This window comes from Polistes dominula, unplaced genomic scaffold (assembly GCF_049000335.1).
Source record: "Polistes dominula isolate Pdom_NZ unplaced genomic scaffold, Pdom_raw_medaka contig_77, whole genome shotgun sequence".
Classification (NCBI taxonomy): Eukaryota; Metazoa; Arthropoda; class Insecta; order Hymenoptera; family Vespidae; genus Polistes; species Polistes dominula.
Genome location: NW_028301152.1, coordinates 1,232,134 through 1,247,309, shown reverse-complemented (window position 1 = coordinate 1,247,309; position 15,176 = coordinate 1,232,134). Strand labels below are relative to the sequence as shown.

The 15,176-nt window shown below is 35.8% G+C and overlaps 1 protein-coding gene and 1 long non-coding RNA gene across 3 annotated transcripts in view; one reads left to right on the top strand and one right to left on the bottom strand.

The window, feature by feature from the left end:
- Glut4EF (Glucose transporter 4 enhancer factor) overlaps positions 1-15,176 on the bottom strand; it is a 112,789-nt gene that overhangs the window by 17,785 nt on the left and 79,828 nt on the right. The gene's annotated exons all lie outside the window — the stretch shown is intronic.
- The window catches only part of LOC149030641 (uncharacterized), a 29,367-nt gene continuing 18,501 nt past the window's right edge, over positions 4,311-15,176 (top strand). Inside the window, exon 1 of the long non-coding RNA XR_016178483.1 lies at positions 4,311-4,830. This is a non-coding gene — a long non-coding RNA (uncharacterized LOC149030641). The remainder of the gene's footprint in view (positions 4,831-15,176) is intronic.

Below are 15,176 nucleotides of genomic sequence, written 5' to 3'. Positions count from 1 at the left end.
CGAGTTAGGTTCTTTCTTGCTCTTGTGCACACACACGTTCGCAACGTCACGAGCGTCAATTTTCTCAGCGAATCCTTCTTAACTACTATCGTACGAGCGATTACGCTTCTTCTATTTACTATCCATACGTCGGTCGTATCTTCTTTTTCCTTAGGAAGAGAGATCATGAGGCAAGTTGTTTGTTGTGTTCGCTTGGCGACCGCCATGACACCAACTCCTCCAAGGCTAATTTTGGAACACGACTTTCTCTCTCTCTCTCTTTTTTCTTTTCGTTTTTATTTCTTTTTTTTTTAGTTTAGCATCATACCGAGTTGCTTTTCACGGGCGTCGAATGTATAGTGTATTCTCTTTCTCTCTCTCACTCATTCTTTCTTGTTAAAGAGAGAGAGAAGAAGAAGAAGGGAGAGAAAGAAAGGAGGAGAGAGTGAGAGAGATAGAGAAGAAGGGAGGGTAAGAAAAGAGGAGGTGGAGGAGGAGGAGGAGGAGGAGGAGGAGGAGGAGAAAGAGATGGAAATCGCGAAGAAGGCCGAGAGTGTAATAAAAAGAAATAAATAAATAAATAAAGCAAGAAAAAGTGAAAGAGAGAGAGAGAGAGAGAGAGGAGGAGTAGTCAGAACGACTCACCATTGGCGGGGATAGATGAGGAGAGTCAAGGGGTAACGGCCGAGAAACCAAAACAAACCGGAGCTCCCGTGTGTCGGCGCGTACGAACCGCGTCGATCCGTGCCGCGCGCGTGGTGAGGGTCGGCCGTTGACCCTTCCTTAATACTACCACGCGTTAGGCGCACGGACGTAAGTATATACAATATACGGGGTGGCGCGTGAAAAATCTATGTGGGCTCGTCCTCGTGTATAAACCCCATTTTCTTTCTTTCTTTCTTTATTCCCCATATGATAAAAAATCATTCGTCTGTTAGGTCGTTTTATCGTAGAAATCCACTTGTCTCTTCATGTTTCATCAACATTGTGTTTCGCGAAATGATATGACGAAAAAAGAAAATTCTTGAGGTTTGGTGAACGAACAGATGGATGACGATGAACGATGACGATGATACTACGTGTAAATATGAACTCGAAAACCTTGTTGTTCGTTTGTTGCTACCAAAGAGGAGTGACAGAGAGAGAGACAGAACGAGGGGTTGATGTACCAAAAACGATGCTAGGCGGCGTACAAGAGGGGAAGTACGGAGAAAAACAGAACAGACGACGACGACGACGACGACGACGACGAGGATGAGGACGAGGACGAGGAGAACGGAGATTCGAGTCTGCTGTTTCGCGCCAACACTGGAGCGCCAATTCCTACTGCGTAGTTGCGCACGTCTGCCCGCTCCCCGCGCAATTGTGCAAAGGGTGGAGAGAAAGAGAGGCCGGAAGATAGAGAGAGAGAGAGAGAGAGAGAAACAGTCGGCAACATACACCGTCGTTGCTGCCGTTGCCACTGCCACCGACGACTACGATGACGACGACGACAACGACGACGACGACGACGACGATGCGGGACTTGCTTGCTTGCTCGCTTGCTCTCTTCTTCCAGGGAATAACGGTGCGTGGAGAAACGACGACGCCATACCCACAGACGTTGCTTCTTACTTTGCTCAAAGTAACCTACGTTTCGACTTCCTTTGCACACAAGGAAAGTAATCCTCCTTCATCTCAGCCACTACTCCTCCATCAGATCCCTCACCCCTCAACCCCCTATCACCATCCAACCCAACCCCACCCTACTCTTAATCACCCCCCTCCCTCTTCCCTAAACTCCTTGCTATCCCATGTCTTCTTCTTCTTCTTCTTCTTCTTCTTCTTCGTCTCAACAAAAAGATAAAGCAAAGCATGCTTTGTGCGTGAGTTCAAAGACTAAAGTTGCCCCTAGTGGCATCATTTAAGCAATCCTTATCGTGTTCCTCTTCTTCGAAGATTTGTCTTCTAATACATCGCTACTATATTGGGTGGGGAGGAAGAGGGGGGGATGGAAAGTATTTGGCTTAGTGGGATGTCTTCCAAATTGGACGCGTTAGGGGGAATTCCGGCGAGAGAGAAGCCAAAGTCATGATAGAAAAATCAATTAGGAATCCTCGTCTCTCGATTGACGTATACAATATACTATCTATACTACGTAAATTACTTATCTATACGTGTATATGTAAAGAGAGGGGAAGGAGGGAGGGTGAGAGAGAGAGAGAGAGAGAGAGATACAATTGGTGAAAGAATTTGTCTGTTGATAAAAACTTTATCTCACGTTCGGTGGGTGTCGATGACAAATTCGTTGAAAAAAAGAAGATAAAAAAAAAGATAAAAACGAAAAAAAAGAATAAAAAGGGAATACGCCTCTTGATAAAGGTTAAACACGATTATCCCCATTTGTAAATTATCATTGAAATTCTGTCATAAGGGGGGAAAAAATGTCGAGAAAGAGTCCTGCGGCCATCATGCAAAACACAACCGTGCAATTTTTCTTCAAGCGTTGAGAGACGTAGAAGCAGCACGATGTAAACAAACGAGAGTTGGCCTCCGTGACGTTGTGCATGCACGCGGTGCATCACTGGATTCCATCTCTCTCTCTCTCTCTCACACTCTCTCTCACACACTCTTCCATTTTTCGTTCGACCCTATTCATTATTATCTATTTTCTCGTTGAATTTGTTCTATTCTTTTCCTTCTTTCTTTCTTTTTTTTTTTTTTACCGTTGGTTGGTACAAGTTCAGCATATCCATTCTTTCGATCGTTCCTAACGGGAGAGAAAAAAAACCGTGCGAATCCGAACTCTGGGGGATTGTAGAAGGAAAAGTAGCGACGAGGTACGTGCGCAACGCGTAAACACGTAAATACTTACACAAGTAAGTAACCCATGTAGACACTTACAGATAGCAGATATATATACACTGTTGTACTGTCTTGGAATACCGTTATTCGAAAACATGATCGCTTCCACGTCCTTGCGCAATCAACGACGATTATCGCGCGTTCCTGTTTTATAGTAATAAACATGCGAATGAAATAAATCAGAAGGGATTAACCCCCCCCCAAAAAAAAAGAAACGAAACGAAATGAAACATATAAAAATAGGAAGAAAAAGAGAAAAAGAGAAAACGAGTAATTAAAGAAACGTCGTTCGCATTAACACGCGATAAATATTATTACTTCTGGGTATGAATCAATGGAAAAAAAAAAAAAAAAAAATAAATAATGACGCTAGAAAAAAAGAGAAAGAAGAAAAAAAGGGTCGTGCATGAAACGAGCAAAGTGGCAAAGATTTCGAGGAAGTTTCTTTGCCCGCCGAAAGGTGCATATCCGAGCTGCGCGTGGGAGAAGGACGAGGCGCGGGAAGGCGCGATTCGGCGCAATTTCTCGAGCGAGCACGATGAGGTCGACGACACAAGAGAGAGAAAGAAGAGTCGTTTCGACTAGGTGGTGTGGTGTTGGTGGTTTTGTGCAATTGGAAGGGAGAAACGAGAGTGAGTGAATCAGAGAGAAAGAGAGAAAAAGAGAGATAGACGCATAAAGGAATATATAGTCGAGATTATGACGCAAGATGGCGTACTTGATGGCGTTGGTACCCTCGAAATAATCCTCATTGAAATATATCGAAAAGTAAACGTATAAATCGGACGATTATTGAATAATATGATCCCTTGTAATCTTCAATATTATTAGAATTAAATTGTCGATCGTAATTCGATCTATTAATTGAAATTTCACGAGTGTTTAGAGATAGAAGGTGAATTTTGTTCGGGCGCCATTACGAGAAGCGGCTTAGTGCCGGGTGGCATGGCATCGCGCATGCTTCGATCGTAGCGCTCTAACGGAGGAGGATGTTGAGAAGAGTCAAAGGAGTGAAGGGGGTGGGTGGTAAGGAGTACGGGAGGATGGAGGACGTAGAGGAAAGAAGAAGAGGAAGGAAGAGGTGGAGGAGGATGAAGAGGGACAGGGGGTGAGGTAGGGGAAAAACCGTGGAGGCTGCGCAAGCGCAAAAGCCTTGTTTACGTCCTGCCAATGCAACGTCGTGCGCGAACACGGTGCATCGCGTAGAAATTGCTATAGGGACGGGTGGACGAGGGGTGGACGGGGGGAGGTGGAAGGAGGGTAAAAGGGGGTGGGTGGGTGGTTTTGTGGGGGAAGTTGAAAGAGAGAAAGAAATAAACGTAGAGAAAGAAGAGAGTTAGAAAGAGAAAGAGACATAGAGAAATTTAGATGAATCCCGATAGGATCGACGCGGCGTCTCGCTTTCTAAAAGAACAAAGGGAAATTGAAAAACTTTACGAGAAAATATGTTCTATATATATATATATATATATATATATATATATATATATATATATAAATATCTGTTTTATATATTGCAAATAAAAATGATTTCATTTGATTCGTCGAAATAATTAAACTAGACAAAGAAAAGAGGTAAGTAAGTTTGTCTTCGTCCTAGATTTCGTAGAAAGATTGGCAAGGAAGGAACGCATCGTCATTGACTGGAATGCATCGAATCCGTTTTCCAAATCAGTAGTCACGGCATGTCCGTGATCAGTCCGTACGGCAAGCAGTGGAGTAGGAGAGAGAGAGAGAGAGAGAGAGAGAGAGAGGAGAGAGAGAGAGTAGTAAAGAAGAGGCGAAGCAGGCGATCGCTATGGATGCATGCTTACGCTACGATTGAGTTTCCGATCAGGCATCCGAGCTACATACGTTCGCGAGCTACGACGGGTGAAGGTGAAGGTGCCGTGTGCACTTTCACAACGGGTTCGATAGTACGTGTGTGAGCCTCGACGTCGCTCAAAAGCCTACTCGCTCGACGACCCTTTGCTTGACGAGAGTTACGGGCTCTAACAGCAACAAGGAGTTTGTAATAGTAGTAGTAATAGTAGTAGTAGTAGTAGCAGTAGTAATAGTTGTGTGTAGTAGTAGTAGTAATAGTAGTAGTAGTAGTAGTAGGTCCAGTACTCTTTCTCTCTCGACGATACGATCGTTAACGTTCTCTCTTCTGCAATTATTATTTCCCTCGCCCTCCCCCATCCCGCTTCCCATATTTTCTTCTCATATTTAAGAATTTGTATTCTTTATTATGTTTATTTCAATGCACTCTTATTCTATCTTTTTGGTTGTTATTTGTTTTCACCATCGAAAGAGAGAGAGAGAGAGGGAAGGATTATTAGATATCGAGAATCGAGAAGCAATAAAAGATGGACGAAGGCATCGGTATATATATATATATATATATTCAGTATCTTAAGTTCGCCAACGGCCGTGCCCATCCTGCTTACGGCACTGAATGTCGATCGGTATGCAGGATGCGCAATTTGAACGTTTCTTTTTTTCTTTTTTTTTTTTTTCCTATCTCGGCAAATAACGCGCGCGAGACCGCGAACGTCGAGCGTAACTTCCAAGAGATTACGATCCTCTCTCTTTTTCTTTCTCGTTCTCTGTGTGTGTCTCTCTCTCTCTCTCTCTCTCTCTCTTTCTCTCTATGGAACGATCCCGAACGTTACTCGGAATTTCTCCCTCTCTCTTTCTCTCTCTTACGTTCCTACGTTCGAGGTACCTCAGTGTAGAATACTCTTGGATATTATTACGCGTTTTCTCGTACTTTCCACGAGACTACTTCGACCCAACCGATCGCGAAACCGATGCGATCTCAATCTAATTTGCTACTTTCTTTGTATAGTAAGAGAAAGAGAGAGAAAGAAAGAGAAAGAGAGAGAGAAAGAGAGTAGAGAGAGGGTAAGGAGGCACACAAACACACACACACACACACACGCTTGACTCTATTGGGCACGCGAGCACATCCGTTTTCAACTCGGAAGTCACGCTTCTCCTTCTTCTTCTATTCCTTCTCCTCCTTATTTTCCTTCTCTTTCTACAACTCCTTTTTCTTCCGCTTGTAAGTCTTCTTCTTCTTCTTCTTCTCCTTCTTCTTCTTCTTCTTCTTCTAGTACGCGATGCATGCACGAATAACAGAACTTTATCCGCCAGTGGTTGCAACCTTGCCAACAGGAGAATGTGAAAGCTTGCTCGTCCGTGCATGAAAATCATCAAGGGGGCTTTTTTAGTATATCTCTTTTTAAGTTAAATCCTTAGAAGAAAATCTTTCCTCTGTTTCTGTTTAATGTTTTACCGACTTTTAAACTGGACTTTTAACTTATTCCTATATACTTTAAGACTTGGCTCGTGTTGTTTTCGAATCGTTGGTTCGAGAACGTACGAACGAGCGGACGAACGAACGAACGAACGAACGAATAGGGGGACAGACAGTCAGACAGTCAGACAAACAGACAAACAGACAGACAGACAGATAGTCAGCCAACCATTCGTATTCCACTCTTCGCGAAATACTTTCTCAAAGCGTTCCGCCTTTTACGACCATCTGGATAATGTTTGTAGCCTAGCTATGATCGTCCTGGTACCGGCTATGTTGGAGAGTAAAAGGTTCTCTCTTTTTCTCTCTCTCTCTCTCTCTCTCACTCACTCACTCACTCACTCACTCTTTTTGTGTACAATGCTCGTTCCATAGAGTTTCAGTGGATCGGTATTCCTAAGATTTATGCCTTCACCGTTAAATTCTTATAGCGTATTTCTATTTCTATCTCTCTTTCTCTCTCTCTCCCTCTCTCTCTTTTATTCTTTTAAGTTGTTGTTTATTTTTTTTTTTTTTTTCTATTTCGAATAAACAACGGTGTATTATCGTATACGCAATACGCGATATATCCGTTTAAGAGGAAGAACGAACCTACTGCGAGATAGATAAAAGGAGAAGAGAGTTAACGGTGAATCGATTGGTTTTCTCTTCTTCCATTCGTGTCTTTTCTTCCATCCGGGATAATAATGTATCTCCATGGGACCTATCGAACGCGAATACCGTTTCTAAGGAATAGAAAATACTATTCAATATATACAATAGATATCTATTTATGTAAATATGTGTATGTGTATATATATATGTTTACCTGTTAGAGTTAAAAGAAGAGATGTTTATATATAAGAAGATGAGTATACTACTAGTCACCTGAGACTATTTTACGTAATGATATTTTCATGTAATAGTATTTTCAATTATTAATGGATAATTAATGTTGTTCAAATTTAAGGGACCATCTGAGGACCTGAGGAGGACCATCTGATCTGATTTTTTTTTTTTTTTAGTCTTATCTCGAAGTACATATAGTTGTGCGTGTTTTGTACAATTTTCAAATTTCAATTCGAATTATTACGATCGTTACAATCTTTCTTGCAAAAAAGAGATTGGAGGGTAAGTTGATGCACTTGCTAAACTTTAAACGCGTTTTTCTCAAAATGACCTTTTTACAAACGGTGTCACCTTTCACCTTTGTCAGAATTTTCAATTGATTTCATTGAATAAGTAACAATGAATAAAAACGAATGAAATCAATATTCTTGTATTGTTAAAGAGTTACTCTTATTCGGTGAAGAAAAAAAAAACATCCCGATTCCCACCTCCCATTCATCCGAAAAAAAAAATCACGAAAATTGACGACAATTTTTTTGGGCCGGTTACACTGAGATGGTCCCCTTAACTGGTGTCAACACATCATCGTGTCTTTCTATAGAAATTTACTTTTTTGTATTATTTATTATTACAGATATTTTATTATTAATTATTAATCAGTACTAATCCTTCTTAAACGATTATTATACACTTCGAAATATAAAATATTGCAATTTCTTCTTGTTGATTTTTCTTGTATTTTTCTTTTAATTAGAACGAAGTGTAATCGGTTCGAAAGCTAACAGGTTGTTGGCTCGAGTAAAATGTTAGAAATTATTTTCATTGATAATGTTGGAAAGATATCGATTGAATTTGTTTGTTTTTATTTTATTACATCTCTCCCCTACCCCTCTTCACCACCCCCTCCCTCCCCTCCCCACCATTGATTTATGATACCGTCGAGCGAACATATTTGTCAGCCCTTTCACATTATGTTTAATTGCAAGAAGAAGAAAAAAAAAGAAATGGAAAGATAAATATGAGATTTACAATTATTAGCAGTTACAAATCAGTTGTCCCGTTAACGTCTTCCCATCTTTTCATCCGGGATAATAATCTATCCTCATGAATCTATAAATTACAATATACCGTTTCAACGAATATATTATGGTATAGTATGTGTTAATATATATATAGTAGTTTCTTGACTGTTTTTTCTTCTTCTTCTTCTTTGTTTGTTTTACCAAATTGTACACGTATAATAATTTTAAATTTAATCGAAATCAAATGCTATTCGAGTGCAAAATAAAAAAATTGTCAGTGTGTTTTTTTTTACGTTATATTATATTAAATTAAAAAAAAAAAAAAACGATAGATATCAGTGAAAAATTCAGTTTGATTGAAGAACAGACAAGGGGGAAGAAAACAAAAAAAAAGAAAAAGAAATTCTATCAATCTTCATTAATTTTTAATCAAATATACAAATTGAAAATTCGTTTAATTTGTTTGAAAACGAGTTTTGAAGATCGAATTGCAATCAATTGGATAGATCTCGATATATCACAGAGATATCATTTTTTTTTTTTTACTTTAAATCTGTAAATAAAAAGAAAAAATCATCTTTTAGAAAGGATCAATTTCTTCTTCTTTTTTTTTTAGGATTAAATATTCTATAGCAGTTTATTCGATTGCTATCGAAATTCAAAATGATCTTGAGAATTGTGAATGAAAGGAAACAGAAAAAGAAACAACAATCAAAAAAAAAAAAAAATTGGAAAGAATTAGCAAAAATTATACATTTCGAATTATACGCGTGCAAGGTATCTACAAATTTGGTTTTCACAAGAAAACATAAAACAAGGTTTGAATTATTACGTTAGTCACTAAAAAAACTGTCGATTCTATCGAAGGTCTTCGTCATCGTTTGACTACTAGAAAAAACAATTTAGTGAAAGAAAGAAAGAAAAGAAGTAGAAAAGAAAAAGAAAAAGAACAAAAAAGACAAAATAAAATTAAAAAAAAAAAAAAAAAAAAAAACATCAAGAAAGACGTCACTAATCGTATACAACACTTGGAATACGCATGAGCGTGTGCGTTAAGTTTTTAAGTGGTCGCTGTTAGAAGGGTGGGAGAGGGATGGAGGGTGAAGTGGGGGTGACTGAATCGTACGAGTTGTTACCGTTCACCGTTTTACAAGCTCGAACGAAGGAACGGAACGATCGTTGAACAGGATAAAGAGGTCTTTCAAGGATGTTCGTGTGATTGTGCAAAGAACGTTTATCTTGTAACTCGTAACTACACTTGTAATAGACTTGTTTAGATTCTTCGATTTTTGCGAGAAGTTGAAAAGAAGAAGAGTCCTATTTACTTCTTTTTCAAAAGACAAATTTACATACAGTCTTTCTTCTTGTGTTTCTTTTTTTTTTTTTCAAGTGAAAACTTCTTTAAAATGGGTGTGATTTGAAACAAAAATGTAACGGAGCGGTAGGCGGCTATGAAACGGAGCGGTGGAAGCCAATGAAACGGCCGTGATACTAAATAAGAAAAGAATACAATTATCTTAAACCAGATATTTTCTATTCGTCTTAGTTTTTTCAAGATTTCACTTCTAACATGTGTAATCAGCACACGTGTTTCTTTTTTTTATTTTGTATATTTCTTTCACTGAAATCGGTAGCTACTACTACATTCTGTTCATAGATACACCTTCCTTTTTCTCTTTTTCTTTTCTTTCTTTATTCTTCTTGTCGTTTTTCTCAACGGTAGCAAATATACACGGTGCGCCGCGTATTGGAACCATGGATCTTTTTTTTTTTACTTTTTTTTTTTCTCCAAAAGAAAACAAGTCTCATTTTTATCGCGTCGTACGTACGTACGCCAAATACGATAGAGACAGCACTTGCGAAAATAAAACTCACTACATGTCGTGTTTGTTTAGTAGCAGGAGCCGAGTGTTTTTATATATATATATACATGTAATGTTTGCATGTATAAGTATATATAAACAGTACTGAAAGGAAATTATTGATAATAATTCATTTTTATTGTAACATATAATAATTTTGTATTTATTTTAAAATGTACGCTAGCAAAAGTGTTCAATGATTTTCAAGATTTAGAGTAATGGTGGATATTGGTAAACGCATTTAAACGAAATGTCCATGCGAACATTGTATATTACCTTCTGAACAACCTAACATATATTTATGATTTCAAAGTTATATGGGATTATAAAGATTTCATTCACCATAACTCACCACATAAATAATCCTTAAACTTCAGAGATATATTTATTGAAAGTAAAAAATTAAATATTGGATCGTAATGTTTTTTTTTTTTATTATTATTATTATACGGATTTACAAAAAATATTGTAGAAAAATTCAATCTATTTTGTATATATATATATATATCATTTCTTCGACATTTTATTTGTATGTAAGTGATTATTCAATGTATATTCGTGTATTCACATGTACGAACACAACAAGTTTTGTGATGGACGACAACCAACTGATTGATTGTTTTCTTCGAATTGCGTACAGTAGGTGATTAGAATACGTTCATAGTGTTAACGTGACGAGAAAATTGAAACGCCACAACTCTCTAACTAACTAATCGCTACGATCGAACGAATCACGTTTGATTAGTTATGATTATGCTAATGGAATCGATCCTTATTTACATCGATTCTACTACTACGCTTCTTTTTTTCCGATTAGATTTCCTCTTTCCGTCTCGTATTTATATAATTTAGAAACGATACTATTTAGAGTTTAATTTATAGTCCATATTAAATAAACTTATGATATGTTTCTATTATAAAAAAAAAGTGTGCGTCTATTTTTCTTTGTAGGTTAAAAAAAAAAAGAGATATCATATTTTTGTGAAAAAAAAAATCGTTCAAATGAATAAAAATATTACCGCTGATAGATTTAATCTGGTTAATTTGCAAATCAAAATTGAATGATCGAATTGTGTCATAAATGTTCTGAAAAAAAAAATAAAATAAAATAAAATAATCATAATTTACATTTTATCATTGCATCACAGAAATCATTGAACAATTTGAATATATTAAAACTAATTTTAGAAACTTTCCTTATATATTTCTCTCTCTCTCTCTCTCTCTCTTTCTCTGATTTAAAGGACAATTTTGAAGAAAAAAAAAATAAAAAAAAAAAACAAAAGGTTTCTCAGTATCCAAGAAACGTATTAAAGGTTATTAGCGTAGTAAAGGTAGTATAATGGATGCAATTTCTAAAGTTAAACTCTCGTATTATTTCTCCTTATATCCTTTCGCTGGAAGTAGCTATTTATTTTTTGATTTTGTTGTTGTATTTATCATAACCAATGTCCGTTCTCTTCTCGTTGGTCTTGCTTGGTTTATACACTTGCCCAACGGCAAATCAGCTGGGTATGCACGAGCAGCAGCAGCAGCAGCAGCAGATCGGTCGAACGAGCGTGCTACTTAAGCGTGACAACGATTAATTCAACAGTCCGTTCAGTTCTTTCAGCCTTGTACCATGTTGGTAGACACTCTGGTTCTCCTCGGTTTAGTCAAGTTGAGCAACGAACCACCACCACCACCACAATTACCATCACCCCCATTTTCCTCATTCCCCTTGACTATTTATCCTCTCTCTCTTCTCCTCTTCCAATTTATTTTCCAAGTTCTCCTACTCCTTGGCTTTATCGTTGTGTTATCGTCAACGTTGTTGTTGTTGTTGTTGTTGTTGTCTCTCTAAGTCGTTGCTTACTTACTTGTTCACTTGCTACCAAGCTTGCTTACTTGCTTACTTGGGTGGGGTTTTTTAGTCTTTCTTACTTAGACCGGTTGACAGTCATCCATATTGAACGTATTAACTTGCTAATAATTAGTTATATATATAAATAATAATAATAATAATAATAATGATAGAGAAGATTATTATCTAGAACTTAGTCAAGTATGATAATCGATTATAGAATATTTATGCTTATCTAATAGATTTCGTAATATCGTTTTAATATTATTTTTATCGATGGTATTAATAAAAGCAAAATTGTTTCTAACAATGTTCGATTTAATTTATTATTGTCATTGAATTTGAATCGGTTTTTATTCATACACTTTTGACTATTTTTTTTATAATGATTGTTATAGACAATTATAAAAATGAACAAACTTTGACGCAACACGTTGACGTAATTCTGATATCGTTCAATTCAAATAGGTATATCTATATATATATATGCAAAATTGTGGTAGACATTTTTTGTTCTTTTGCAAAACTATTGTATCCTAGTTTTATTTAAATAATATATATGAATGAGATTTCTCCAATTGTTTGGAATTTTGTTCTCAAAAGAATTGATTAAAATTCGATGAAGAAATTGATTAGATGTTTTATCGAATTAATAAACTTCATTTACCTCCCCCAGCCCCCTCAGGTTTTCCAGTTTCATAAAAACAAAAAAACAAACAAACAAATTTTCTTTGATTTTGTTCAAAGAATTGATTAAAATTCGATGAAGAAATTGATTAGATGTTTTATCGAATTAATAAACTCATTTAACCCCCATCCCTCACCACCACCCTCTCCAGGTTTCCCAGTTTCATAAAAAATAAAAAATAAAAACTATTAAACGGATTAATTTTTGTTTTTGATTGATTGAAACAATTTTGCAATTAGATTAAAATCTAACTAGTGATATTTATTTATTGTTTACTTTTGTAGATTTAACGAGCCCTTTTTTCCTTCTTTCACGTGTGTGTGTGTGTGTAAGTGTGTGTTATTTTCTTTAACTGTTTCTCCACTTTGAAAAATATTTCTTGTCTTTTCTTTTTCTCTCTCTTTTCTTGGAAAGATCTCTCACGTAGGAAAATCCACGTAGCGTACTTTTTTCGTACGTGCACGAAGAACTTTCATCTATTTCTATTTCTAATATAAACTCGCGTCCTTTTCACGGACGAATGAAACATTACGACGAAGAAAACATTAACACAAGCCTTTTAACTTGTTTCCTTCGTTGGGGAGATCGATTCGAGGAGAAAGTCAAGCGATTACGTTTTTCACTAGCCGCGAAAACATGGCGAAACTTCTTACGTAAAAGCGTATGAAGGAAGGCAGCAGCAGCAGCAGCAGCAGCAACGAGAGAGAGAGAGACAGAGAGAGAGAGAGAGAGAGAGAGAGAGAGAAAGAGAGGATGTTAATAAATCAAATTCTGATTTCTATCAACGACCACCAATCTATCTGACAACTTTTTGTTCTTTTCTAAACTCTTTTAATATCATTTGAAATTTTTCATTTTTATTTTTTTTTTTATTCTTATCAGTCATTTTTTGATATGTCGTAGGTCCAAGGTCATTCTCAAAATCACACGAAGAGATAATACGCTGTTCAACCCTGTTTTTTTTTTTATTTCAACTTACATTATTGTATATTTCATCTGATTTTTCATTCAGCCTATTTTTCTTACACAATAGTCCTTTTTATTATATATAATATTTTTATACGATAAATTTTTGATAGAGTTTTTTGACAACTTTGAACAAACTCATAAATGTTAGCAAAAGTTTTGCAATTTAATTATTGATCTCATTTTAAAAAATAATCCTGTGAAAAACTTATCATTTCATATTACAGAATTGAAATCAACTTAAACAGGAACATTCGTAATACAAAACAAATTTCATAACTTTTATCAATTGAAAATTATTTCTACTTTAGTCGCAATTACGTAATTTGAATAAAACTCCAAAACCACAAAATAAACCACATTCTTATATCATAAATAAATTGTATTTTATTATTATCATTATCATTATCATTATCATTATCATTATTATCATTGATCGAACAATTCATTTTATCCGTTCAATTTATTTCTCCCCTAATGAGATATCCTTTGTTTTTTTTTTTTCAAGATTTTATTTTTGTCTTATTTTCATAATTTTTTTTTCGAAATATCGTTCGTTCGTTCGTGCGTCAGAAATATTTATAATCGCACGAATATACTACGGTTAAAAGCTGTTTTTTTTCTTATTTTTTTTTTTTTATAAACGTCGAGTCTTTCGTACGATTCGAAATTATTCAAATAAAGACTTTCCTTTCTCTCTCTCTCTCTCTCTCTATCTATCTCTCTCAATCTTTTTTTTTATATATCATTCTATCTTTCTCTTCGTTCGATGCTCTTCACCGAGATAACAGATTCCTACCGAACGACGACAACGAGCTGTAGCTTTTAAACGTTCGCGAGACTGAAGTTCAAGGTAGACTTCGATCGATCGATACACGGCGCTTGCGTTCAACGAATCCCGGATCTCGTAGCCGCTTTTGAGTACCACGAGAGAGTCCTCCCCCCTAGTCTCCCCCTACCCTCCCCCTACCCCCATCCACCACCTCATCCTCCTCCTCTTTTCCTTCCCCTTTCTTTCTCTTGCTTAATGCCAGATATTTTCCTTTTTTTTTCTTCTTATTTGTCCCACCCACCCTTGCACCCTATTTTTCCTTTCTCTTCGTGAAAGCAAGGGAGAAGAAAAAAATTAAAAAAAAAAAAAAAAAAAAACAACAAGAATGAAAGAAAGGGTAAAAGTTTCGAGAACATTTCGAAAAAAAAAGGATGAAAGAAAATTTCTACTTTTTTTTACTTTGTCCTGTTATTTTTATTCTTTTTTTTTTTGTTTCTCATTTGTCGAAACATCGTTTTCAATGTCATTATTGTTGTTGGTTTTGTTAGAAAAAAAAAAAGAAAAAAAAAAATGGAAGTATTTTCAATAATCATCATCGAAAATAATTTATCGATAGGAAAATAATGTTATTGTTTTATTTATTTATTGAAAATTTGTTTGTTCTTATCGTCTGATAAGAAATTTGTCCAATGTGCATAGGACTCAGGAAAAAAATTATTTTCAATAAACGTACGTGTTTGATAACGATATAAACGATATAACGATATAAACGATAACGATATAACGAAATAAATCATCCTTAATTCGACAAAAAAAAAAAAAAAATAAAACCGTACAGAACATGAACAACCAAAAAAAAAAAAGAGACCCCAAATATCGTTCCGTTTGATAAGTAAAAAAAAATAAAATAAAAATATAATAAAAAAAAAAAAAAAAATAAAAAAAATATAGGTATGATGAAAAAGTTACAACGACAAAAAATAGTCGAAAGTACGAACTTATGAAAGTACCGCTATTTATCGTACCGATTATTATTATTACTATTATTATTATTATTATTATTATCATTGC